This window comes from Puma concolor, chromosome C1 (genome assembly GCF_028749965.1).
Source record: "Puma concolor isolate L17-30 chromosome C1, mPumCon1.1.hap2, whole genome shotgun sequence".
NCBI lineage: Eukaryota > Metazoa > Chordata > Mammalia > Carnivora > Felidae > Puma > Puma concolor.
The window spans coordinates 111,090,709-111,117,046 of NC_141674.1; the positions used below are offsets into that span (position 1 = coordinate 111,090,709).

General features: G+C 48.3%; 1 long non-coding RNA gene across 1 annotated transcript; it reads right to left on the reverse strand.

Annotated features, from left to right (window-relative positions):
* Positions 1-1,158: 1,158 nt before the first annotated feature.
* LOC147578387 (uncharacterized) lies at positions 1,159-7,956 on the reverse strand. The gene is made up of 2 exons (XR_015255139.1): positions 4,494-7,956; positions 1,159-1,307 (listed from the first exon to the last, which is right to left on the reverse strand). It is a non-coding gene; the product is annotated as an uncharacterized LOC147578387 (long non-coding RNA).
* Between the last annotated feature and the right edge of the window lie 18,382 nt (positions 7,957-26,338).

A 26,338-nucleotide genomic window follows, 5' to 3' on the forward strand; every position in this document is an offset into this window, starting at 1 on the left:
GCTCAGTGAGCTTAGTCATTAGTTCACAGTCACAGAGCATGTCATCAGGGACAGGATTCAGACCCAGCATGTTCCCCTCTCCTGGGAAACTTGTGTTCTTAACCACATTGCTCATCATTGCAGCAAGGGCTCTTTGTGCAGAGATGGGTGGGGGCGGGTGTCCTGACTTTGCCCCTTTGCACCCCACCTCCCTAGAAGTTTTATAGAGCTCTCTTTTAACTGTGTGCCCTGTAATATCCAGGGGAGAACAGCTCTCAGCTCTCAGGCCTCCCGGGGTAACATCAGTAAGGAGCCTGGGTCTCACAGACACAAACAGAGAAGGTCAGGGAGGAGCCCGCCCCAGGAGCTGCCACCAAGCAGCCATCTGAAGTCCCCAGGGCATCCCTTCCATGGGAAGTCATACCAGGGCCTGAGTCTGGTGTCATCCTGGATGGCTCACCTCAGTTAGGCTTTGTGTTTCCCCCTCAGACCAGGAGCTCCTCATAGGCAGGGACAGAGCCTTATTCATTTGAGGCCTGGACCACACCACACCCCTCCCCCAAAACACACACACAGAGTCAAACCAGCTTCATCTTCATCTGATGCCAAGCCCAGAGTTTTCTGGGCCCACTTTACTAAGGCTCAGAAAGATTAGCAGAGCCCCTGCCACGAAGACACTAGGCCCTTATTCCTGTAGCTCTGGGCATTAACAAGTAGAGTGCTCGTGCCCTTGCACAGCAAAGTTCATCTCAGCAGGGTCCCTTCTCCCCTTGCAATGTCCCAGGCACTGTCCCAGGCATGGAGGAGACCCAGGGAACAAAACAAACCCCAGCCCTCATGAAGTCCATAAATCTACACCAATGGCATTGTGCTCAGGACCGGGGAGGGGGTGGGAGAAGGGGGTCCTCACTAAGAAGGTAATAGCTAAGCAAGCATCTGAAAGGTGTCTTGGAGCTGACCACGGGGCATCAGGAAATAAGAGTGATCCAGACAAGGACACAGCACGTGCCAAGGCCCTGAGGCTCAACCTTCTCGCTATGTACAGGTAAATGGAAGACATCTTGTTGATCTCCTGGCGGTCAGATGGTGGCCTGGCACTTGCCAGCTACTTTTAGAGTTATCCACAACCATCTGACAACCATTTTGCTCTTAAGAAAACTGAGACTCAGAGACCTCATATGGCTTTCTAAAGGTCATTCACTAGTGTGTATGACTTGATCACTGGTCTGCCTGGTTCCAAAGCTTGTGTCTGTCCACATGCCCTCCTGAATGCCAAGGGTCCAGCTTGCCACGGGCTCACCCAGCAGGCCTCGGCTTTGATGTTCCTCCTGGGGAATGAATGAATAAATGAGTGAATGAACTAACCAACACCAAGATACCCCTTCCATGTGGCGGTCTCCTGACCCCTGCTGGCAGGAGAAGCAGCCTGGCTGGGCAGGGGATTGGCTCTGGGGCCATGGCCGGCTGAGCCTGGAGTCCAGCCTGCTGCCCCATAGCCTCAGGCCAAACCTACGGAAGCAGAACAGTGACCCCAGGTCACTCCCCTTTGCCCAGCTCCAGGCCCAGGATAGGCATATTGGGTTGACCAGCAGAGGCTACACACAGACACCCACTCTTGTCTCCCAAGTTGTTCTGATCCACCCTGTACCGCAGTCCTTGAAGAGTGGCATCAAGGAAAAGCATCAGAACCCCTAGGGCCACCCCTGCCCACCTCTCTAGGCATCCCATCTCCCTCCTTCACCCTTTGGGTCCCAGCCACACAAGGCTTCTGCTGGTTCCCTGCAAAAGGCCACTCAGCCAGGCACTGGGTGTGGCATCCCTCTGCCTAACATGCTCTGCATGAGCACTCTTACTTCTGAGACTCAGCTCAAATGCTGCCTCCCCCAGGTGGCCCCCTGACCCCCAAGCTCCATCAACATCCCCTTGGGGGCTCTGCCCACCATGGGTTGACCACACGTTATGACCACAGTACCCAGTGTTGACCTCGTCCTGGAAGCAGCCCCTGACAGTGCATCCCGGTGCCCTCTGTACCCAGACAGCCACCAGCAAGCTGTGCAGAAAGCATCTGGGGATGGAACCAAGCCCTCTTTGCACATCTTGGGCAATGTGTTTTCTTTTTCCGAGAGTGCTGCAAATCCATTTGCCCGACAGTGATGGGAATGGGTATTGTCAGTGGCGGGGAGAGCACATTATGAATGATTCCACTTGAGTCCATTTTTAAAAGGAGGAAATCAATATGCTCTTCCCGGCATCGTCGGCTCCCCTCACCTGACCTCTGTGCTCAGGCCCCAGCGGCTCTTCCCACCACCCTCTCTCTTCCTTCCTTCCCAGAAGGGGCCGTTCCTTTCTCCAAACCACCCACAGAGCCTCAGGAAAACAGGCTTCTCTTCTAGGGAAAGTGCTGGGTGCAGGCACCCACACGGGACACTGGGGTAGAAGCACTTGATCTCCAAGGATAGTCTGTGCTTGAGGAACCTCCACGGACCCCGGTGAATGCACTGCCCCAGCCTGGGGACTCTGAAATCACAACCAAGCATGGGCCTACCACATGCTGGACAGTGCCTGGCATTCCCACACAATGTTTGCAAAAACTCGGGGAACACCAAGAAACAGTCCCAGGATCCGCCCTAACACCTCCATCTGATGGGCTGGCAAGAAGCAGGCTCAGAGAAGCAAAGCGGTGCCCAAGGACACACAGCTCAAATGTGGCAAACTCTGGATGCTAAAGCAGGCTTTCTGCAATAGCTCCATGGGCTGGCTCCGGGAATGCACAGGTCCTGGGGCCACACCGCCAAGGGTCAAACCCCAGCTCTGCCACCCGAAACCTGGACAAGTCACTTAACGTCTGTAAGCCTCCTCTAAAACAGGGCTGATACAACCTCCTTGAGGTGGTGCTGGGAGGCTGTCCAGGAAGGGCCCAGCCAACATGAACCATGAGTAAGGCAGTCCAGAGCCCATCCCTCCGGGCTGTCGGCCGCTGGCCTCTGCCACCTCCCCTCCTCACGGACCTCAGGCCTGTCTGTGCTCTACACCCTGGGTACGAATCCATCCTGGCCTCACCTGGCTGTCCCTCTTTCCAAGAAGCCTGCAGCCTGTGTGGCAACAGCTGTACACATCTCTTGGCCTCAGGCTAACTTTAATAATGAGTGTTCAGTGAGGATTCCTTTTACTTTATTAACTCTCCCTCACCCCAAAGTCAGGCCATCCATTTTCCTGTTTTGCTTTGGAAGCATTTCCACAAATCCACTGTGGAGGCAACATGATTCAGCTAAAAAAAAAAAAAAAAAAAAAGAGGGGGGGCCACCACAACTTGCAGAGACTGGATCCCAGCTATGTCACCAACAGGCTGTGACCTGAGATGCTGTCTTTCCATCTCCAGCCTCAGTTTCCCCCTCTGTAAAATGAAAGGGTTGAACTAGCTAAGTCACCAGGGCCCCTTCAGTGGCCGTGGCTCCTCCTTTCTGGGAAAGATGCAGTTTCTACAGGGCCTATTTCACTCAGGATAGTGCCTGTCCTGGCACAGGTGACGACCCACATTTAGCAACTTACAAATCAGAGAGACGTAGCACTGCTCACACTGTGAAACCCACAGGAGGGCTTCCCTCACACAGAGACCCAGGTGGAGGTGTAGAGCTACTTTCTGGAATTTAGCTGGCCACGGGAAGAGGTAAAGAACTCTGAAGGGCCTGACATCAGAAACGAAACGCCCAGACTGGGCATGACACTCATCACTTCGGCCCTCAGTCAAGCCAGAACCAGGCACTGGGCCTTCCCTGGCAAACCACAAGGGAACCAAGGAGTTTCCACTGCCATGTGCTGAAAGGTGGAAAGCCAGGCATATGAGGAATAGCCCACTGACCACCACCCACGCCTGAGTCTCCCAGGGACGAGGGGAGCAGATGGGTGCTCTATGGCCCTTGGATAGCATCAGGTCTGAGCCCTGGGCGGAGGGGAGGGAGAGGCTTGGCTACATGGGCCTGGAGTGTGAGGAGTACTCTGGGCCTGGCATCTTGGGTCCCCCCTCATGCATCTAAACATTCCCACAAGGACTCTATACACAGGGCAGCTTCATGGGGGAGCAGGAATGGGAAGACCATGCTGGCAGACACCTGGGAGCCCTGGGAATCCCAGAAATGCAGTGGTGTGGGGGTGGGGAGGATCAGAGAGACCAGTGAGGTCAGAATTAAACCTTGGAAATTAGTGCTGTTCATGTAGCTTCCTCCTCACGTGCCAGGACTAGATACCCCAACCCTGTCTGGGGAGGTCCTTCCTGACAGAACAGCAAGAATGCACAGGTGCAGGAGAGATGGCTCCAGGCAGTTAGAGTGACCATCCTAGGGCTGCATTTACTGCACCTTCTAGCATGCCAGCCACAGGCAAAACCCAATGTCTGTCAAAGACTGTTTATTCATTCACCCTTCACTCATTCGGCAAAATAGGTGTCAGACTTGAGCAATACCCAGCCCCTTCCCTCAGACACTTGGGCTTGGAGTGGGGACCAAGCTCTTACTTACCCAGGACATCCCTGACCCTGTGGCCCTGACGGGAGCATCATCCTATGTTTTCCAGGACCTTTCAGGACCAGGCCTTGGGAAGAGACGCGGTTGGAGCCTGCACTGAGCTGCTGCCCACCAGCCTGGCGTGACATGGTATCTCCACAGGCCTCTGCACAATGGCACCAGGCTCAGGCCTGTGGCAGCAGGTATGTTACCACTCCAATTATACAGATGAGGCAACAGAGGCCTCCAAGAGTTGCCCAGCGAGGACTAGACCCAGCTGGCCTGCCTCAGGAGAAAAGTGAGTGCACAGCAGCCAGCAACTCCATGCACCTCCTTCAGGGAAGCGGGACAATGGCATGTGTGGGAGGGCCCACGCTGGCCTCAATCCCAGCAAGCTGATGAAATCTTTGGTTTGCCCCTGGGTCAGGTCCTGCTGGCACCTCTTCCCCAAGAAGCTTTCTCTGCACCCCCCATGCCACCTCTGCTCCCCTCACCACAGCTGGAAGGCCTTGTCTTTGGCCAGCTGCCCCCAGCACACAGTGGGTTCCCAAGGGCCAGGCCCCACCATCATCCCCTTTGGCCTCTGAGTCCAGCACAGGCTCTGCTTTGATGTGATCAGGACATTCGTAAGATGGGAAGCATGAATTCATTTATATCCACCTTATACCAACACAGTAACAGCATTTCACATTCTCTTTTTTTAAATAACTTTTGTCTTAATAGAAAATATGTAAAACACCAAAAAATTTAAAACCCATAAACTCACCGTTGACATATTCATATATTTTCTTCCAGGCTTTTCTCTGTGCTTAGCTTCTGTTTGTTCACAAAGCAAAATTGCCAGGATGGGGTATGATTTTGTAGCCTGGTTTTCGTACTCAGGGTCACATTGCAAGCACTTTATAGTGTTAATTCATGTGTTGAGTAAACCATGTAATGGCTGCATGGCATTCATTCTAATCGCTCCATAATTTAGATGGCCATTCCCCTAATGTGGACGTGAGGTAGTTGCCAATTTCAGGCCACATAGAAAAGGCTGCAGGGCCTCTTTCTGGGCGAGAATCGTGGTCTGCTTGTCCAAGCATGCCCAAGGCACATTCCCACCTGGCCTCCTTGCTCAAAGCCCTGCCTTTGTTAAAGCCTGTCACCCAGCATCCCGCTGGCCCTGTCCCAAGAGGAGGTTCAGGAATCCCTCCTCTGCAGGACCTCCCAACTGCTCCGGGCCTGCTCCCACCTCCAGCCTGAAGAGGGCTGGGTGTTCAGAGGCAGTGTCTCCCCAACCTGAGCTCTCCCTCGGCCCCCCTCTCCCCTACTCTCCTCACTCCCTCCACAGAGGGCTGGCCCAGGCCAGCCATGCAGGGACTGTGCAAAAGCCATACCTGACAAAGAGCTGGTTACCGATTTGAGAGAAAAACAAGGCTGCCTTGGGGAAAGGTCTGGAATGCCCTTCTGGAAAGCACATACAGGCCCTGGGAGGGGGGCTCCCTGAGGTGGTCACTCCCCGGCCCCTGGGTGTCTCTCCCTCTCTGTGCACCTCCTCTCCTGCCAAGCCACCTACCAGAACCACAACAGCCCACTCTCGGTCCCTTTCTCTGCACAGGCTCTGTTGGCTTCTTCAGTTCAGTGTCCACTCCGGAACCTGGCTGGCCCAGCCCAAGCCCTTGGTAGCTTTCCCTGGGGCCTAAGTCTCTGGTCGGCCATGGATAGGTTCCTGGTTCAAGCACCCTCCACTGGTCACTTATCTCAGGTGGAGGGAGAGAAGTAGCCCTGACCCCAGCGACCTAGGGCAGTGGACACCCTGAGGAAGGGGCAAGGGAAAGAATGCAGTCACCACAGGTATGATAGGCAGAAGACACGGGTCTCGACGGCGGTGGCACCAAGGGCTGGGAGGACACGCTGAGCAATGACCAGAGCAAGGAGTATGTCTTACTCATGGTGGTGCCCAGCAGAAGGGACTGTGCTCCTGGGTAAGCAGGGCAGGACCAGCAGAGTCCACAGAAGCTGTCACAGCACCAAGCACTGCCATCAGCAGATTACTGGTCCCACACAGCTAAGCAGGCACCAGAGGCCTCTGCCTGGGGCACCTCTGGAGAGAGGCAGGGCCCAAGGGGAAGAGTAAGATGCCAGACAAGTATCCCTGGGGACCCCTGTGTACTGGGGGCTGGAAAGTGGAGGGCACAGCAGAGAAGGGAATGGCAGGATCAGGGGCAGAGGCAGGACACCCCAAATGGTCTCTAGGCTGCTGGGTGCTGTCAGCTACTGCAAGGTGGACACAGCTGCAGACAGCAGCCTGGCCTGAGGTCCCGCCCTCCTGCGGCTGGTGGAGGCAAGGCCATCTCTCCCCCTCACCTAGCCAGGGACGTCTCTGAAGGCCACTCTGGCCCAGCGCTCCCCGTGCAGCTGGCCTGCATGGCAGCCATCCACTTCTCCCCACCCACTCTTGCTTCATCCCAAGATTCCTCCCCAAAAGTACAGGAAGCCAGTGTACGAACATCACGTGTGAATCCCAGGAAAGCTGAGGAAGCAGGGCCACCGCCAGGCTGGCATCGGGCCTCTCCCTCCCGAGCCTTCAGCCTGCCCCCCTCTTCTACCACAGCTCACCGCCTATCCTTCTGGGACTCTGTGAACATTTCAGCACCTCCAGACTTTGCTTTCCTTGCTCTTGACCTACACTATGCTTTCCTTCCCTGACCCTGTCCTTCCGGCAGCCTGTGCCATCTGATGACTGCTGCCCACTGCTATGGCCTCTCAAGCCCCACTAGCAGGCCTACCAGGCCCCACCCCACAGCACTCTGAGTTTGCCCCATCCTGCCTCAGCCTTGGCTTCAGCCTTCATGCACAGGACAACTGTGCCACGAGGAGCCTAGATGGGAACAGACCAAGAGCGGGTCCAGTGGGTCCCAAAGTGTGCGGTCAGAGACAACATGAGTAATGCTTGCCAGCAGAGCTTTGACTCGGAATTACTGGGTTGTCCCACCCTGGGGATTTCTCAGCCATAAGACACAGAAATGGAGGGACCAAGAACCCAGCTGCAGTGTCACTTCTGCTTGTCACATGAATGAAAGAGCAAAACCCCACAAGGACGTAAGGGGTCACAGGGATGGGCGAAGCGTGGTCCTGAGAGCATCATCCTGGAAAGGAGTAGGGCCTAGCTGGGGAGGGGCTCCAGAGCATGGGAAGAGCCATGGACGGGGTCGGAGGGTGGGGTTGGAGTGCATGGGTAACCACATAGGATGCCCAGGAGCGTGGGCCAGTCCAAGCCTGTGGCAAGATGGAGTGCAAAACTGAGGTGTCAGCAAGGCGGGCTCCATCCGAAGGCCGTGGGAGAAGCATGGGTCCCAGGCCTGTCTCCTGGCCTGGATGCTCGTCTTCTCTGTCTTCACATCATCTTCTCTGTGTGCATCTGTGTCCTGGCCGCCCCTTCTCAGGAGGACTCCAACCACACTGGATGTGCAAATAAGGCCACATGCTGCGGTCCTGGGGGGTTCAGACTGCAACACAAGAATGGGGGAAAACTCAATTCAGCCACAGCAGCATCGGTGGATTGCATTGCCTCACCAAGGGAGGCCTGGCCCAAGGATGGCAGGAAACCTGCTGGAGGCTTTTGCACATCCTTACCGGCTGCGGGCCACCTGGGCAGTGGGCTGGCTGCTCCCTGTTGCCACCCGGGAGACGACAAGAGGGAAGGAAGCGAGGCCCGGAGCCAGCTAGAGCTCCAGCAATCCTGTCGTCAATCATCAGACACTTCGCTGCCTACTTTGGGCTCTAAAATAACACATTGATTTTTGAGCCAAAGCTAACTTTAGTTACCAGTGATGCTGCTAACAGGGGGAAATAAGTAATCATCATTAGAACTGAATCCAAATGAATGAGCTAGCCTGGGTCTCACTGGGATTTGGGCTTCTTCATCTTCTTCTTCTTTTTTTTAATTGTCACAGTTTGCTGACATAGTTCTTCCTAAACTGAAGCGACATGAAAGAAATCTTTTACAAAATATGACACGTTACCATTTGGGAAATATTAAAGGAATTGATTATTCTGCTTATCTGCTGCTGTTCTACAAACCATCCCAAGATTTAGTGTCTTCGCACAATACCATTTTGTAACATCTCACTATTTTGTGGGTTGGGAATTGAGGTAGGACTTGGCTGGTCATTCTTCTGCTCTGCGTGACATCAACTAGGCTGCTCCATGGTGCTCAGCTGGCAGCATGGCAGGTCCAGGACATCCCGAGTCACGTGCCAAATCCTTCCCATCATGGTCTCTGGGCTCTCCACATGGCATCTCTGGCAGGGCCCAGCAGCAATAGTCTATGCAGAGGTGCTGGGACCCAAGCCCACGGTGGACACCACGGGTGAGAAAGTGCTTAGTCCCTTTTGTTGTGGGGAAAACATCTTGGACAGGAGCCAAGGGAATGGGCAGCAGGGACTAGTCATGTTCTTGTCAGCAACCAGCAGGAGTCTGGAGGAAAATGCTCAGCTTACAAAGCAACCCCAGACTGCAAAGGAGACGGCACCACCCTTACCCACACTCACACTGCTTGAACTGCTAGTCACTCATACAAACTCACCCACACTCACACTGCTCCTACTGCTAGTCTCTCATACACACTCACCCACACTCACACCTGCTCCTATGGCCAGTCTCTCATACACACTCACCCACACTCACACTGTTCCTACGGCCAGTCACTCATACATACCCACACTCACACCTGCTCCTATGGCCAGTCTCTCATGCACACTCACCCACACTCACACCTGCTCCTACGGCCAATCTCTCATGCACACTCACCCACACTCACACCTGCTCCTATGGCTAGTCTCTCATGCACACTCACCCACACTCACACTGCTCCTACAGCCAGTAACTCATACATACTCACCCACACTCACACCTGCTCGTATGGCCAGTCTCTCATGCACACTCACCCACACTCACACCTGCTCCTATGGCCAGTCTCTCACGCACACTCACCCACACTCACACTGCTCCTACGGCCAGTCACTCATGCACACTCACCCACACTCACACCTGCTCCTATGGCCAGTCTCTCACGCACACTCACCCACACTCACACCTGCTCCTATGGCCAGTCTCTCATGCACACTCACCCACACTCACACCTGCTCCTATGGCCAGTCTCTCACGCACACTCACCCACACTCACACTGCTCCTACAGCCAGTCACTCATACATACTCACCCACACTCACACCTGCTCGTATGGCCAGTCTCTCATACACACTCACCCACACTCACACTGCTCCTACAGCCAGTCACTCATACATACTCACCCACACTCACACCTGCTCCTACGGCCAGTCTCTCGTGCACACTCACCCACACTCACACTGCTTCTGCAACCAGTCACTCATACATACTCACCCACACTCACACCTGCTCCTATGGCCAGTTTCCCATGCACACTCACCGACACTCACACCTGCTCCTACACACACGCTCTTATATACACACTCATAGGCATGCACACTCATGCACATTCTCACACAAACACATGATCACATGCACATCGCTCTTTCTCTCTCTCTCTCTCTCTCACACACACACACACATACACACATGCAGTCACTCTCACAGACTCTCACACATGCTCACACCTGACACTGAAGCACAAAGCTATGGACCCCTGATGGAAAGTCATGGAGGATACATGAAAGAGATAACCTCTCAGAAATTACTAATAGTCTACCAGGCACCAAGCCTATGACAGGTGCTGGGAAGCAGCAGAGTCGGAAGGAGACACAGTGCTGATTCAGATGCTGATTCCTCCTGTTTCCTTGTACAGATTTGGCTTCATAATTCATGGACTCAAGGCCCCAGCCTAGAGGTACACAGTGGCTCCCACAAGACATCGAGCTAGCAAAGGGACCTTGTTTAGCCTTCAATGTTTTGTTTTGTTTTGTTTTGTTTTAAACCAGTTATCAGTTTTTGAAACTCAGGAGTTATCACATAAAATCTAAATTCTGGCTTCTCTAGAAAAACTGGAAAAGCTTGGAACTCATATGAGCCTGAGCGCTGGGTCTGCCCACCTCACAGCTCAGGGTGCCTGTCCAGCCCCCAGTGCCTGGAATGGTGGCCTCCATGTCATAAAAGGGCAGCTCTTAGAAATCATCTACCTCAAACCTGTAATTTCCTGCTGCAGATTCAGGGTCTGGAGAGGAGGAGGCCCTGTATGAGGCCACATGTGGGGCAGCCCAGGGCCACTTGGCTCAAACCACCTGCAGCAGGACCAGGGTGGCACTCCCTGTCCTCTCCTTTTCTCTCTCCAGTACCTCGGACAGTCTCAGGCCCAGTGAAGTTCCAGGAATGCAATCGTGGGAGAAAATGCGGGCCAGGTTCTTCAAACTCCACTTCCAAAGGAGCTTCATGGTTCCAGAAGCTGGACAGCCTAAGACAGAAGTTCTGCCCCCAGAAGGATGACTGTCCCCAAGTCCCTTTAGGGGTCCAGATTGTGGGTCTGTGTGGGGCCCAGCCTGATGCCAGTGTCTTGCCCCTTCTGTGTCCCAGGGGCCCTGTCCAACCCCCCCCCCCCGGCTGGGGCTCCCACTCCCTGGAGCACCAGTCTCCCATCCTCACCCCTCCATGACCCTCCTTGATAGCACCCACTGCTCACACAGGCCTCATCCACAGTCTGAGTTCTGAGCAACCAAGAAGACCCAGGCCCCACCTCCTACATGAACAAAGGAAGTTCCAAAACCCCCACCGAGGACATCGGGTGACATCGGGTAATGACACCTACCCTCGGGGCTGTCATGATGACAAAATGAGACAACGCATGCCATGATCTGACACCGAATAGGTGCTTGGAAGATGACAGCTGCTGGCATTATTATCACCAAGGAAAACTTCACATCCTCTCCATACTAAATATGGCCTGCAATGTACAGTGGAAGAGATTCGTTAATTCTACCATATGTCCTAATTGGAAACATAGCTTGAATCACTGCCACTTGCCAGAAGAAAAAAGAGAAAGGCAAGCCAAAAAAAAAAAAAAAAAAAAAAAAAAAAAAAAAAAAAAAGGTTTTTCTTGACTTCCTACAGACTAGAGCAGTTATCAGGCAAATGTCTTTCCCCTGACTCTGGGATTTTCCCAACATCTCCATCATCTGCCTGCACTGGTTTTCATCTCTGCAATCATCCCACAGGCTAGGGACCCAAAGGAGCGTCTTTGCAACCCAGCAAAAACTATGCATTAATGGTGATCTTTCAGACAATGCACACAAGGAAATTTATTGAGCAAATCTTCACAAAACAACTTTCAAACAGATGGTGATGGGCCCATCACAGCTAAGCCAGACCAACTCCCCACTCCAGGCAGCTCAGAGAGGATGGGGGCACCTTGTTAGGGCACCCCTGGCAGAACACTCCAACATGACAGAGGTGCTGGAGCCCCTGCAACTGTGAGGTCATGAAGCTCATGGACCAGCTGAGTAGAGGATGCCATGGCGTGACACACGGTCTCACCCTGCATCACAGAAGGCAGGGGTACTTGCCCGGAGCAGTGAGCCAGTTGCTCAGAATGGTCACATTAAGAAACAGAGCCATATATGCCTGAATGTTGAATAAGTGGACCAAGAATAATCAAGCTAGCCACACATGGCACAATGATTTGCATGTGTTCAGCTGAGTCAATGAGGGAAGATAAGAATGAGCACCACTGATGGTGAGAAGGGAGATGAGCCACTTCAGGTCCTCTTGGCCTCCCATCTCTGTTCCTGCTCCTTTGGTCTCTGACCAACTTCACACAGATGAAATGAAGTTCCTGGCCCCTGCCTTTGCCCCTGCCACCCCTGCGACCTGAGCATCCCTGCTGACATCCCCAGGGAGGCCATCACATCTACACACATGTGTCTGGAGGAGCCAAGGGTTAATACCCCAAGGACAAACCTTTATCCAGTGGTATATACAAACCAGTGGGCAAGTTCCTTCCCTGCGGCTCAAGGGATACCCTGAGACCCAGGGTACAGCTTCTTAGGGACCCTGTTCTCTTAATCAAGTCTAACTCAGTGATAATCCTCCCACATTCCCCCTTCTGCCCTCCTCCACTGCCCTGGTCCTCATGCCTGCTCCCTGGGTTTGCACTCGCCAAGGAAAACATCCTTTGCACAAAAGCAGTACACAGCATCACCTACACAGAGATCATGTGGGAGATGTGAGCCACAGAATATCACTACTAGAAGGGTCTTCAAGGCCACCTTGTTTGACCCCAAACCTCCCCTTCCATTTTATAGATGAAGAAACTGAGACCCAAAGCTGAGAAGGGAATTCATTGTCCGAGGCCATACAAAACATTTTAAAACAGGAGTGGATATGTTAATATCAGATAAAATAGACTTCTGAGAAGAGGAATTACTAGAGACAAAGAGGGATATTACATAATGATAAAAGGACCAAATTACCAGGAATACATAACAATCCTAAATGTGTATGCACCAAACAACAGAGCCTCAAAACACATGAAGCAAAAACAGAGCTGAAAAGAGAAACAGATAAAGCTAAAATTATAGTTGAGACTCCAACACTCTCCTTTCAGCAACCTGCAGAACCACTAAGCAGAAAATCAGCAAGGATATAGAGGGATTGCTAACAACACAACCACCCAAGGAGCTCTAATTAACATACATAGAGCACTCCACCCCAGAATAGCAGAATACACATTTTAAAAGTGGCTATGGAACATTCACCAAGACAGACCATATCCTGGTCTATAAAACCACTCCTGAATAGGCTGATAATCACTAGAGGGGAGGGGGGTGGGGAATGGGTGAAATAGGTGATGGGGATTAAGGAGGGCACTTATTGTGGTGAACACCAGATGTTGTATGTAAGCAATGAATCACTAAATTGTACACCTGAAACTAATACTACACTGTATGTTAACTAACTGGAATTTAAATAAAAACTTTAAAAAACCCACTCTCAACAACTGAAACTAATGTAATATTGTGTATTAACTATACTCAAATAAAAAAAAGTTTTTTTTTTTTATTTTTTTATTTTTTATTTTTTTATTTTTTTTTAAATTTTTTTTTTCAACGTTTTTTATTTATTTTTGGGACAGAGAGAGACAGAGCATGAACGGGGGAGGGGCAGAGAGAGAGGGAGACACAGAATCGGAAACAGGCTCCAGGCTCCGAGCCATCAGCCCAGAGCCTGACGCGGGGCTCGAACTCACGGACCGCAAGATCGTGACCTGGCTGAAGTCGGACGCTTAACCGACTGCGCCACCCAGGCGCCCCAAAAAAGTTTTAAGTCTCAACAAATTTAGAAGAATTGAAACAATACAGACTGAGTTCTTGGACCATAATGGAATGAAACCAGAAATCAAAAACAACAGACACAGTGAAACTAAACAACACACTTTTAAATAATCCATAAGTCAAGAAGGAAGCCTCAAAGGCAATTTAAAAATACATGGTATACAATGAAATTGAAGACACAACATTTTTGTGATGCAGCTAAAGCAGGGCTAAGGGGGGAACTTATAGCACAATTTATATTTGTATTTATTATTTATAGTTACATTAGATATTAATAGCCTTACCAATCTCAAATCAAATATAAAATCAACCTAAGTTCCTACCTCAAGAAACTAGCAAAGACAGAGCAAAATACATGAAAAGCAAGCACAAGGAATAAAATAATAAAAAGAAAAGTCAATGAAATTGAAGATAGAAAAACAATATAGAAAAATCAATGAAATAATAAATTGGTTCTTTAAAAAAATCAGTGAAATTGATAAACCTTTAGCAATACTAACAAAAACAAAAGATAAAAGACACAGATCACCAATATCACTCCAGATTCCACAGTCATTAAAAAGGTAATAAGGGAATACTGTGAACAGCTTTAAATTCATAAATTTGACAACTTAGAAGTGTACCAATTCATTGAAAACTATAATGTACCAAAACTCAACCAAGATGAAATAGACATCTGAGTAGCCCTATAATCATCAATGAAATTGAATTCATAATTTAAAAGCTTCCAAGAATGAAATGTCCAGAACCAGATTGTTTTACTGAAGAGTTCCATCAAATATTTGAAAGAAAAATCAACACCAATTTTACAAAATCTCATCCATAAAACATAAGAGAGGGGAATACTCTCATCCCAAAACCAAAGACAAAACTGTGCTCCAATCTCTCTTATGGACTTCAGATGCAAAACCCTCAATGAAATTTAAAAGAATTCCAACAATATGTAACAAGAATTATACATCATGATCAAGTGAAATTTATTCCAAGAATGCAAGACTGACTCAACATTTGAAAATCTATCTGTATAATACACCATGTCAACAAACTAAAGAATAAAATCCATACATTATTATCAGTTGATGCAGAAAAAGCTTTTAACAAAATCTAACACCCATTCATAATTTAGAAATAAAAACTCTCAGGAAACTAGGAATAGAGACAAATTACCTCAACTTTTTAAAGAATACCTTCCTCTCCCCAAAAAATTATAACAGTAATATTTATACTCAATGGTAGAAAAAAAACCTGAATATTTCCCCCAAGAAGTTCTAGTCACTACAATAAGGCAAGAAAAGTAAATGAAAGACATCAAGAAGGAAAAAAACACAAAACTATCTGTATTGAAGATGACATGATTAACTACATAGAAAACCTTAAGGAATCTACAAAAAAAAAAAAATCCTCCTATAATGAATAAGTGAGCTCAGCAAGGTCATAGGATACAAGATTAACACACAAAAAAAATCAATCACATTTCTGCAATGAAATACAGAAAACAAATTTTAAAACACAATACCGGGGCTCAGTAGCCCCAGTGGCTCAGTCTGTTAAAAGTCTGATTTTGGCTCAGGTCATGATCTCATGGTTCATGGGATCAAGCCCCACATTGGACTCTGCACTGACAGCACAGACCCTGCTTGGATTCTCTCTCTCCCTCTCTTTCTGCCCTCCCCTGCTCTCTCTCTCTCTCTCTGTCTCTCTCTGTCTCTCAAAATAAATAAATAAACTTAAAAAATAAAATAAAATAAAACACAATACCATTCACAATTGCTCCAAAGAAAGTGAAATAGTTAGATATACATTTAACAAAACATGTATAGGGTCTATATGTTGAAATTTACAAAATGCTGATGAAAACAATCAAGGAAGACTTAAATGAAAGGAGAGATATTACACTTCTTGGATACTCCATGGATTTGAAGACTCAAAATAGTGAGGTATCAACTCTCCTTCAAATTGATTGATAGATTTAATGTGATGCCCATAAGGTTTTTTATAGACATAGAGAAACTTATTCTAAAATGTATAGGGAAAGGCACAGGAGCTAGCATAGTAAACAACATTGAGATAAAAAAAAATTAAGTGGGAATAATCTAATATTAAGGCTACAGTAAATGTGGCATTGGTAGAGAAATGAATACATAGATCAATGGAATAGAACAGAGAACACAGAGTAGAATTAAATACGTCCAAGTAATTTTCAACAAAAGTGCAAAACCAATTAGATAGAAGAATAGCCTTTTCAAAAATAAAAAACAAAACCTAAAACCTCATATCTTACACACACACAAAAAAAAGTTCATCCAAAATGAATCATAGACTTAAATGCAAAACATAGTACTATAAAACTTTCAGGAAAAAATAAACAAATAAGGAAAACTCTTCAGGATCAGTGCTAGGCAAAGAGTCCTTTGACTTGATACCAAAAGCATCATCTTTAAGAGGAAATTTTAATAAGCTGGACCTTATTTTTTTTTAATGTTTACTTATTTTTGAGAGAGAGAGAGAAAGAAAGAGTATGTGAACAGGGGAGGGGAAGAAAGAGAAGGAGACACAGATCCCAAGCAGGCTCCACACTCTGAGCTGTCAACACAGAGCCCAACACGGGGCTTGAACCCACAAGCTGTGAGATCATGACCTGAGCTGAAGTCAGAAGCTCAACTGAGCCACCCAGGTGCTCCTAAACTGGACCTTATTAAAATGTAAAACTTTGGGGGGCGCCTGGGTGGCGCAGTCGGTTAAGCCTCCGACTTCAGCCAGGTCACGATCTCGCGGTCCGTGAGTTCGAGCCCCGCGTCAGGCTCTGGGCTGATGGCTCGGAGCCTGGAGCCTGTTTCCGATTCTGTGTCTCCCTCTCTCTCTGCCCCTCCCCCGTTCATGCTCTGTGTCTCTCTCTGTCCCAAAAATAAATAAACGTTGAAAAAAAAAAAATTAAAAAAAAAAAATGTAAAACTTTGGTTCTGTGAATACTCACATAAAAAAGATAAAAATGAGGGGCGCCTGGGTGGCGCAGTCGGTTAGGCGTCCGACTTCAGCCAGGTCACGATCTCGCGGTCCGTGAGTTCGAGCCCCACGTCGGGCTCTGGGCTGATAGCTCACAGCCTGGAACCTGTTTCCGATTCTGTGTCTCCCTCTCTCTCTGCCCCTCCCCCGTTCATGCTCTGTCTCTCTCTGTCCCAAAAATAAAATAAACGTTGAAAAAAAAAAATTAAAAAAAAAAAAAAAGATAAAAATGACAAGCTACAGACTTGGAGAATATATTTGCAAACAACATATCTGAAAAAAAGGACTAGTATCTAGAATACATAAAGAATAATCAAAACTCAACATTAAAAAAATATATATATCCAGTCTTAAGATGAGCAAAAGATGTGAGAACACATTTCACTCAATAGGATATACAGATGGGAAAAAGCCCACGAAAAGACAGGATCAGCAGCCATTAGAGAAATGCAAATTGAAACCACAAGAGGTATCATCATATACCTATGAGAATGAGGGTATGGTAAAAATAGTAACACCACCAAATACTAGGGGAGCATGCAGGGACACCAGATGTCTCACGCTTTCAGGCACATCAAACAATAGAGCCTCTCAGAAAAGCAGTTTGGCAATTTCTTCGCAAAAGCAAACATGCAATTGCCATAGGACTCTGGACACTATCCTAGAGAAATGAAAATTTGTGTTCTCACAAAAACAATTACACAAATGTTCACAGCAGCTTTATTTGTAATAGCCCAATCTCCAGGGAATTATGCTGAGAGAAAAAAAAAGCCAGTCTCAAAGGGATTATATAATTTCTTTCATATAACTTTTTTGAAATAGTAACACTTAAGAAATGGGGGACAAACTAGTGGTTGCCAGGGATTGGGGGGTGGGGCAGGTGGTGGCTAGCAGTGGATTAGAAAATGCTAACAGGAGGGAACTTTGGAGTGTTAACATGGCTCAGTAACCTGACTGTGCTGGTGGATACATAAAACTACACAAGTGATAGAATTGTATAAACACAGGCCTACACACACACACACACACACACACACACACACACACACTCATAAATAAGCCAAAGATGGCCAGTATGTATTGCCCCTGAGTTGTTTATTTCTCCAGCTGTGGCTGAGGCCCATTAGGTCAAAAGCCCTCAGGCACCAAATTCCAATTTACACACATCCAATTATTTAAAAAAGCAGCCCAAACAAGCAAAGTTTTAGCCATTTAGAGATTGCCTGCTTTGCATATCTCATGGAAACTCTCCCAATAGCTGTTCTTTATTTATAAGATAAAGCCCAGGGGCACCTGGGTGGCTCAATTAAGCTTCTGACTTCCACTCAGGTCACAATATCACAGTTTGTTTCATGGGTTGGAGCCCCTCATTGGGCTCTGTGCTGACAGCACCAAACCTGGACCCTACTTTGGATTCTGTGTCTCCCTCTCTCTCTGCCCCTCCCCTGCTCGCACTGTGTCTCTCTCTTTAAAAAATAAACATTTGGGGCGCCTGGGTGGCTCAGTCGGTTCAGCGTCCAACTTCGGCTCAGGTCATGATCTCACGGTTCGTGAGTTCAAGCCCTGCGTCAGGCTCTGTGCTGACGGCTCAGAGCCTGGAACCTGTTTCAGATTCTGTGTCTCCCTCTCTCTCTGACCCTCCCCCGTTCATGCTCTGTCTCTCTCTGTCTCAAAAATAAATAAGTGTTAAAAAAGATTTTTTTAAAAAATAAATAAATAAACATTTAAAAAATTATAACATAAAGCCCGATGCCCCTGCTGCACTTCCCAACTCTGTGACCCGGACATGCCTGGGGTGTGGCTAAGTGACACCACCTGGACACATGAGCCCTCTGCCCCACCTGCTTCTCTCCCAGAAGGTGTCCTGCCCTCCTCTCCTTCTGAGTAGTGACACCCCTCTCTGGACCTCATAGCCTCTGCACAGATTTCTGCTAGGAAGGGTTCCCCTACATGCAACCCTGTCTCAACACGACCTCATTGAGCCTGTGGTGTGTTACTGCCCCACATGGTCATATCCTCCCCTTGATCAGCCCCATCCCTCAAACCACTCCTCCCACATACACATCCATGTACAAACACATGCACAAATGAATGAAAGTAAAACTGGGGAAACCTAAATAAGATCAGACAGTTGTATCAACGTCAGCATGTACTGTGTGATATTATACTATAATTTTGTAATGTTACCATTAAAGGAAACCCTGTAAAGGGTACAAGTGAACCTTATTATTTCTTACAACTTCAAGTGAATTTACAATTATCTCAATAAAAAATTTATTAGTGGGGTACCTGGGTGGATTAGTCAGTTAAGCGTCTGACTTTGGCTCAGGTCATGATCTCATGACGCTGCCATGAGTTCAAGCCCTGTGTCGGGCTCTGTGATGACAGCTCAGAGCCTGGAGCCAGCTTCAGATTCTGTGTTTCCCTCTCTCTCTCTGCCCCTCCCCACTCACACTCTCTGTCTCTCCAAAATGAATAAACATTAAAAAAAAATTTTTTTTAATTTCTCTTATGGCCCCTGGGTGGCTCAGTCAGTTGAGCATTTAACTCTTGGTTTCAACTCAGGTCATGATCTCACTGTTTATGAGTTCGAGCCCAGCATTGGGCTCTGCACTGACAGCCCGGGGTCTGCTTGGGATTTTCTCTCTCCCCCTCTCCCTGCCCCTCTTCCCGCTCACTCACTCTCTCAAAATAAATAAATAAACTTTAAAAATGTTTTCTCTTAAAATATTTCTGGCTACTCGCAAGTTCTGCCCACACCACTGTCACTAAGATAAGTGATAGAATGAACAGACCTTTCCTCAGGCCTGTGTGTTGGTTCCACCACAGCAGCCCCACAGAACTGCTGAGCAGACCCCATGCATGCTAACACAGGCACACACACACACATGCACACACACGTGCACACACATGTGCACACACTGCACACCCTGACATGCCCTACACGGAGGCCCTCTGCCCTCTCCCGCTGGGGGGGAACAGAAGCTCAGAGTCCCACTGGTCTGCATGCTACCCTAGGCTCTATTCCCAATTCTGGCCTCTTGAGCTAAACATGGCCACTCTGAGCCCCAACAGTCTTATCTGTAAAATGCGGATAGGGCTCCACCCTCCAAGGTGCTTCTTGTGAGACCAGAAATTGAATCTGTGAAGTGTGTATCATCATCCCCATTTCACGGATGGGGACGGTTGGGACAAGGCTGGGCCTGCATCCCTGCCCTGGCCGTTTTGTCCTGTGTGCCTTCTCCCTCCATGTGACTGGGTCATCAGGAACCCCGGTGGAACCTGTGTGCATCAGGACACAGGCTTGGCCCAGATAAAATTCAAACCTGGACTTTGTTAAGCAAATGTTTTCTTTCTTCAAACCTCTAGCCCCACGTGCTACAGCAGGTAGACTTCTGGAGCTGCAAGGTGGGGAGTGAGGGTACACTGGAGAGCTTCAGGGGCAGACCCTCAAGGAGGGAACACAGGAAGGGTTGGAGGGCCAGAGGGGCTTGCCCATGGTCCTACTTCCACCCTGCCTGGGCCCACTCACTCCCCCAGCACACTAAGCCACACAGCACATTTGTCAGACCCCTGACTGGAACCCTCCACCCCCACCCCACCCCAACCAAGGGAATAGCTGTGCTTGGCATGCCTACGCCTAGTTAGTGGGGAGGAAATTCCAGGAGGGCTTCTAAGGCTCTCCAAGCCTTGAATCTACCAACTGGATAAGGGAGGGGACAGATAACCAACGCAGCTCTGGGAAAGACAGGGCAAATGGTTGAGTCCAACCCCTCCTCCTGGGCAACTGCCACAGCTGGGCTCCACACTCTCAGCTTGGGAAGACAAGGTCAGAGGGCAGAGACCCCAGGGTGGGTAGAAGTCGACCACAGAGGGTCGGTCCAGAATGCCAGAACCAGGCCAAACTAATGAGAAGCCCAAGTAGCCCTGGTCATAGTGTCCTCAAAGCACTGGCTGAGAGATTGTGTCAAAAATTCCTAAGTCCATAAGAGGCCCCCAATCTCCCTCTACCACCCCACGGTCATGGGCCTCCTTTAGGCAGAACTTGGGAAGGACTGTGACTGGTTAATGTGGGGGCTAGCCCAGCGCTCTGCACACAGACAGGAGACAGCTCTGAGACAGGCTTGGAAAGCCACCCTCATCTATATGCTAATTAGCCCATGCAAGAATTACAGGGTTAATTAAGCATCTCTGCCCTCCTTCCATTTTATCTGCCCTGGACACAGAGGCAAGAGGAGGAAATCACAACCTCTGATCAAATTAGCTGTCCGCAGGCTGCCTGGGCCTCTCCTCTTCACAAGGCTTCAGAAACCAGCCCCCAAAGTCCATCACGTTTATTTCACAAGGCACGAGGGATTTAAAAAGTGATTAGGAATCAAACCCAATAGCAACCAGCCCCTGACCCCCTGCTCTCAATTTCCTTGGTGCAAAGAGGGTGTTTTATCACAGCATCCAGGCTACATGCCCCCTGAGGTGGGATGGCCAAGTTGGTAGGAAAATGACTGTCAAGAAGGGAGGCTGGGGGCGGGGGAGGGGGACCTGGATGTGAGAGGCTTCCTCTTGCTGTCCTTGCTCTTGCCGTCGATGCAGCACCCCAGTACTTAGAACTGTCAGAAGGGTGAGGGTTTCTTCTGTCTCTGCTCCGGTGTGTGTAAGTGATTTGAATGCACCTCAGCTTTCTTATTTATTACAGGAGGACATGGCACAAACCTGGCAAAGGAAGCCCATGACATGGTGCAGGTGACTCAGTGGCCCATGCAATAGGCGTCGAGGGATAACAGGCAGAATGTCGATTTTCTTCCTTCCCTTTCTTGGCTAAGAAAACAGGAAGTTACCCAAATAAGACAAAAAGAGTTTATCTGGGGTCTTAGAATCGCCACTTGGGAAGCGTAGATTCAGGCAGCAACCCAAACTTCATCCTGTCGAGGAGCAGTAAACACCCAGGGTCTTTATTAGCAAACTGCAGAAGTCTCCAGAAACTTGCACCGGTTGTCTTCCAAAAATTCTGAGTGGAAGATATAATTACATTTTACAATGTACAAAATTATCTGAGTACATTGTGACAGTTACTAGGAAAATATTTTTTGCAGAGTGTCCAATTTTTATCAAGAATGTGGGTGCAGCAGTCCTGTGTTCAGTCATATGCTTTTGCCCAGTTCAATAGTTCAACGCAGTTTCTGTTTCAGGAAAAAACAAAACAAAACAGGATGAAGCTTTAGTCCCCAGAATAGAGTCCTTCGAGCTCGAAGGTTTTACACAAGTTCATGCCTTCCATTTATCCCCTAGTGCCCCAGTCTTGGGTTCCCGTTATTCTCTTCTGCAAAAAAATCCTCTCAGATAGCTCAGTGTGAACTCGGCAGCCTGAAATGCTGGGGAAAGAGAGCGTCAGTAAATGTGTGCTGAACAAATGAGCTGGAAGCGTGCGAAGATCAGTCAGGAGATGGCAGGAGGGCCCGTGGGTATCCTTGAAAGACACCAATCACCACCCTCTTCCTCGCCAGGGTCAAGGCCAACCTCACAAGCCTCTCAAGAAGCACCCCAAGCACCATGGCCAACCAGCCAGATTTGGCATACAAGATAAAGCCCATCACTCAATCCCAATATAGCCACTTACAAACTGAGCCCCAGGGAGAGGCAGCTAGTTACTGACAGTGACAGGAGCGGAGCGTGGCTCTCCTAACACTCTCCACACACTGAGTTTGTGTGTGTCAGCCTCGTGTCCCTGGACAGAGTGCAGTTATGAAGAGACAAGCCCAGGCTCCTTCCCCACACGGAGCCCAGTGCATACACACCCTGTGTATGTGATGGGTGCTACTTCCATAATTAGGTATGTCACTTGGCACAACAGACTTCAAGACTGGGAAATTATTGGGGCACCTGGGTGGCTCAGTCGGTTACGCATCCAACTTTGGCTTAGGTCATGATCTCACGATTCATGAGTTCCAGCCCTGCATCAGGTTCTGTGCTAACATCTCAGAGCCTGGAGCCTGCTACAGACTCTGTGTCTCCCTCTCTCTCTGCCCCTCACCCACTTTGAGCTCTGTCACTTTCTCCCTCAAAAATAAACATTAAGATTTGTTTTTTAAAAATATTGGGGAATTATTAGGACTTAACCTAATCACATGAGCCCTTTAAAAGGAGAGTTTTCTCCAGCTGGTGACCAGCAGAGGAAGTGGGAGATTCCAAGCATAAGAAGGACTTAATGCACCTTTGCTGGCCTAAAGATGGAAGGAGGCATGTGACAAGACTACGGGTGGCCTTTAGAAACCAAGAGCAGTCCCCAGCAGAGCATGTAGTCCTCCAACCACAAGGAGCTGAGTGCTGCCAACAAAATGAATTAGCAAGCAAAGCCCCAAATAGGCACTTCTGGAAAGAAGCCATCCAAATGGTCAACAGGTATGTGAAAAAGTGTTCAGCATCACTCATCACCAGGAAATGCAAGTCAAAATCAATGAGCTATCAGCTTGCACCTGCTACAATGGCTGTTACCAAAAGGACAAAAGATAAGTGTTGGTGAGGAGGTGGGGAAAAGGAAATTCTGTACACTGGTGTACAAATTAGTACAGCCATTATGGAAAACAGTATGAGCTACAATATGATCCAGCAACCCCATTTCTGGGCATATATTCAAAGGACTTGAAATCAGGATTTCAAAAAGATATTTGCACTCCCATATTCATTGCAGCATTATTCACAATAACTAAGACATGGAAACAATCTAATGTGTCCTTAGATAAATGGATAAGGGAAATGTGGTACATACATATAATGAAATATCATTCAGCCTTTAAAAAGAAGGAAATAACCTTTGTTACAACATGATGGAGCTGGAAGACATTACACTAAGTGAAATAAGCCAGATACATGAAGACAAATACTGCATAATCTCACTTATATGTGGAATCTAAAACAGTCAAACTCATAGAAGCAGAGAATAGAATGGAGGTTGTCACAGGCTAGCGGTGGGTGGAAATGGAGATATGCTGGTCAAGGGTACAAAGTTTAAGTTATGTGGGCAGGATCAGTAAGTCCTAGAGATGAAACGTGTAGCCCGATGACCATAGTTAACAATACTGTGTTGTAAATTTGAAATTTGCTAAGAGGATAGATCTCAAATTAAACCTAACCACACTGTGTGTGTGTGTGTGTGTGTGTGTGTGTGTGTGAGTGTGTGTGTACATACCATATATACATATGTATATGGGGGGGCCATAGATGCCATGCAGGCTCTCAAATGGCTCTCCCACATATACACAATGTGTGTATATATATATATATATATATATATATATACATACATACACACATACACATACATACATACATACATACATACATACACATACACAATGGAATATTACTTGGCAATCAAAAAGAATGAAATCTTGCCATTTGCAACAACATAGATGGAACTGGAGGGTTCCATTATGCTAAGTAAAATAAGTCAGTCATAGAAAGACAAATATCATGTCTTAACTTATATGTGGAATTTAAGAAACAAAACAGATGAACATAGGGGAAGGGAGGGGAAAATAAGATAAAAACAGAGAAGGAAACAAACCATAAAAGACTCTTAAACACAGAGAACAAACTGAAGGTTGCTGGAGGAGAGGTAGGTGGGGGGATGGGAGGATGGGCTAGATGGGGGATGGGCACTGAGGAGGGCACTATTCGGATGAACACTGGGTGTTATATGTAGGTGATGAATCACTAAATTCTACTTCTGAAACCATTGTTACAGTATATGTTAACTAACCTGGATTTAAATAAAATTTTAAAAATTTTTCATTAAAAAAAACTAAACACGTGTGCGCACACACACACACATACACACACACACACGATAACTATATGATGTAATGGATGTGTTAACTTGATTGTGGCGATCATTTCACAATGTATGAATATACCAAACCATCATGTTGTACATCTTAAATATATATAATTTTTATATGTCCAAGGAAAAAAAAAAAAAGGAATGAACAAGAGAGCGATATTTCCCCAGAGTCTCCAGAAGCAAACTCAGCCTGGCCAAACCTTGTATGTCAGCCTCGTGATTCCCTGAGCAGAGAACACAGTCGCACCATGGGAGGATGTACCACAAATGTGCAAGTAATCAATTGAACCACACTTGGTCTGCTTGGGGCAGAGAAAGATCTACCTTGAACTGAATTTTTCTTTATTAGACGCTGGGGAGAGAGACACAGGATCTACCAGCATGTGCTTGTCATAACTTATGCAAATCTGACCCCGTGAGAGAAAGTCCTCGTTGCACTCCAGGACCACGTGAACTAGAACTGGCCCTGAGGAGTTCACCCAGTGCTGCTGCAGAGTTTTCTGAGGAGGTAGGAAGTACTCCACAGTGTCTTTGTGGAGTGTGGGTGGGAGGGGAGAAGGAAGGGAGGGCTTGCCTGCTTCTTTGCATGTTCTTTTCACTTTGTCTTTTACAAAGCTTCAAACATCGCACTGTTGAAGGCATGCTCTAGGCCTCACACCTCTATTCATGTCTATCCGGGAGCCATAGATGCCACGCAGGCTCTCAGATGGCTCTCCCCTTAAGCCAGTGTATGACCTGCTCTGGCACCTGCTACCCAAGACTGTCTTCCCACCAGTGTCAGCCCACATGGGCAGGAACTTTCCCATGGTCCTGCCCCATCCCCAGCCCACGGCCAGGCCCTGGAAGGTACCAATAAACATCCTGTGCACTGCAAATGCCTAGAGACCCAGCAAGCCCCACGTGTAAAATAATTCCACAGGAAACATGTAAGCTGCCACAGGAGGCAGGGGAAAGAGCTTACCCAAGAGGTATGGCAGCCACCATGTTTCTTCCTAATGGCTGTGCATTTCCCTGGAGTCCCTTCCAGACTGCAGGTAAATGTGGAGTCTGATCACACCCACCATTGGCTCTCGCTCACAACACTCCACTAAAATGACATCAGTGGATTTTTTTTAAATATATAAATCTATAAGAACTGAGGGCACAGACGCAGATGCAAAATGGCAGTAACATTTTGGAATCTAGGAAAAGGCTGGAGGAGAGTACCAGCCCCAGGAGGACCCAGGAAGCTGCCCTCAGGGAAGCACAGAGGCAGTGCCCAGGGAAGGAGTTGGCTGGCCCCAAACAAGCCCGTGGGGCCCAGGATAGGAACCCCCAGCGCACACCGGGAGGCTGGAAGGAAGTGTGGGGAGAGGGCCACAATGGGACAATGTGAGAGGGGCACCATCAGTAATTGTGCAGCAAACATAACCCCTGCTGGCCTGGGGAGGAAACCCCAAGGGTCCCAGAAGCTCAGGGGCCCTCCTGCACTTCTGAAAGCCTGTGAGTCAGGACATCAAACGTTTGCTTCTGGAGAAACTAAGCCAGAAGGCTCCAGCCTGGGGGACCCAAGCACAATGGAGGATGGGCGTGAGATGCAGAAGAGAAACAGAGGAGAAGAGAAAGTCTGTACTCAAACAGCAGAACAACCACCACCTAACCCACTCCTGGCCCTGGCCCCAAGAGAGAAGACAGGATTATTGTGCAGAAAAGAGACCCCAAGGTCCAACATCTGGGGATCCCCACTGATAAGTTCTC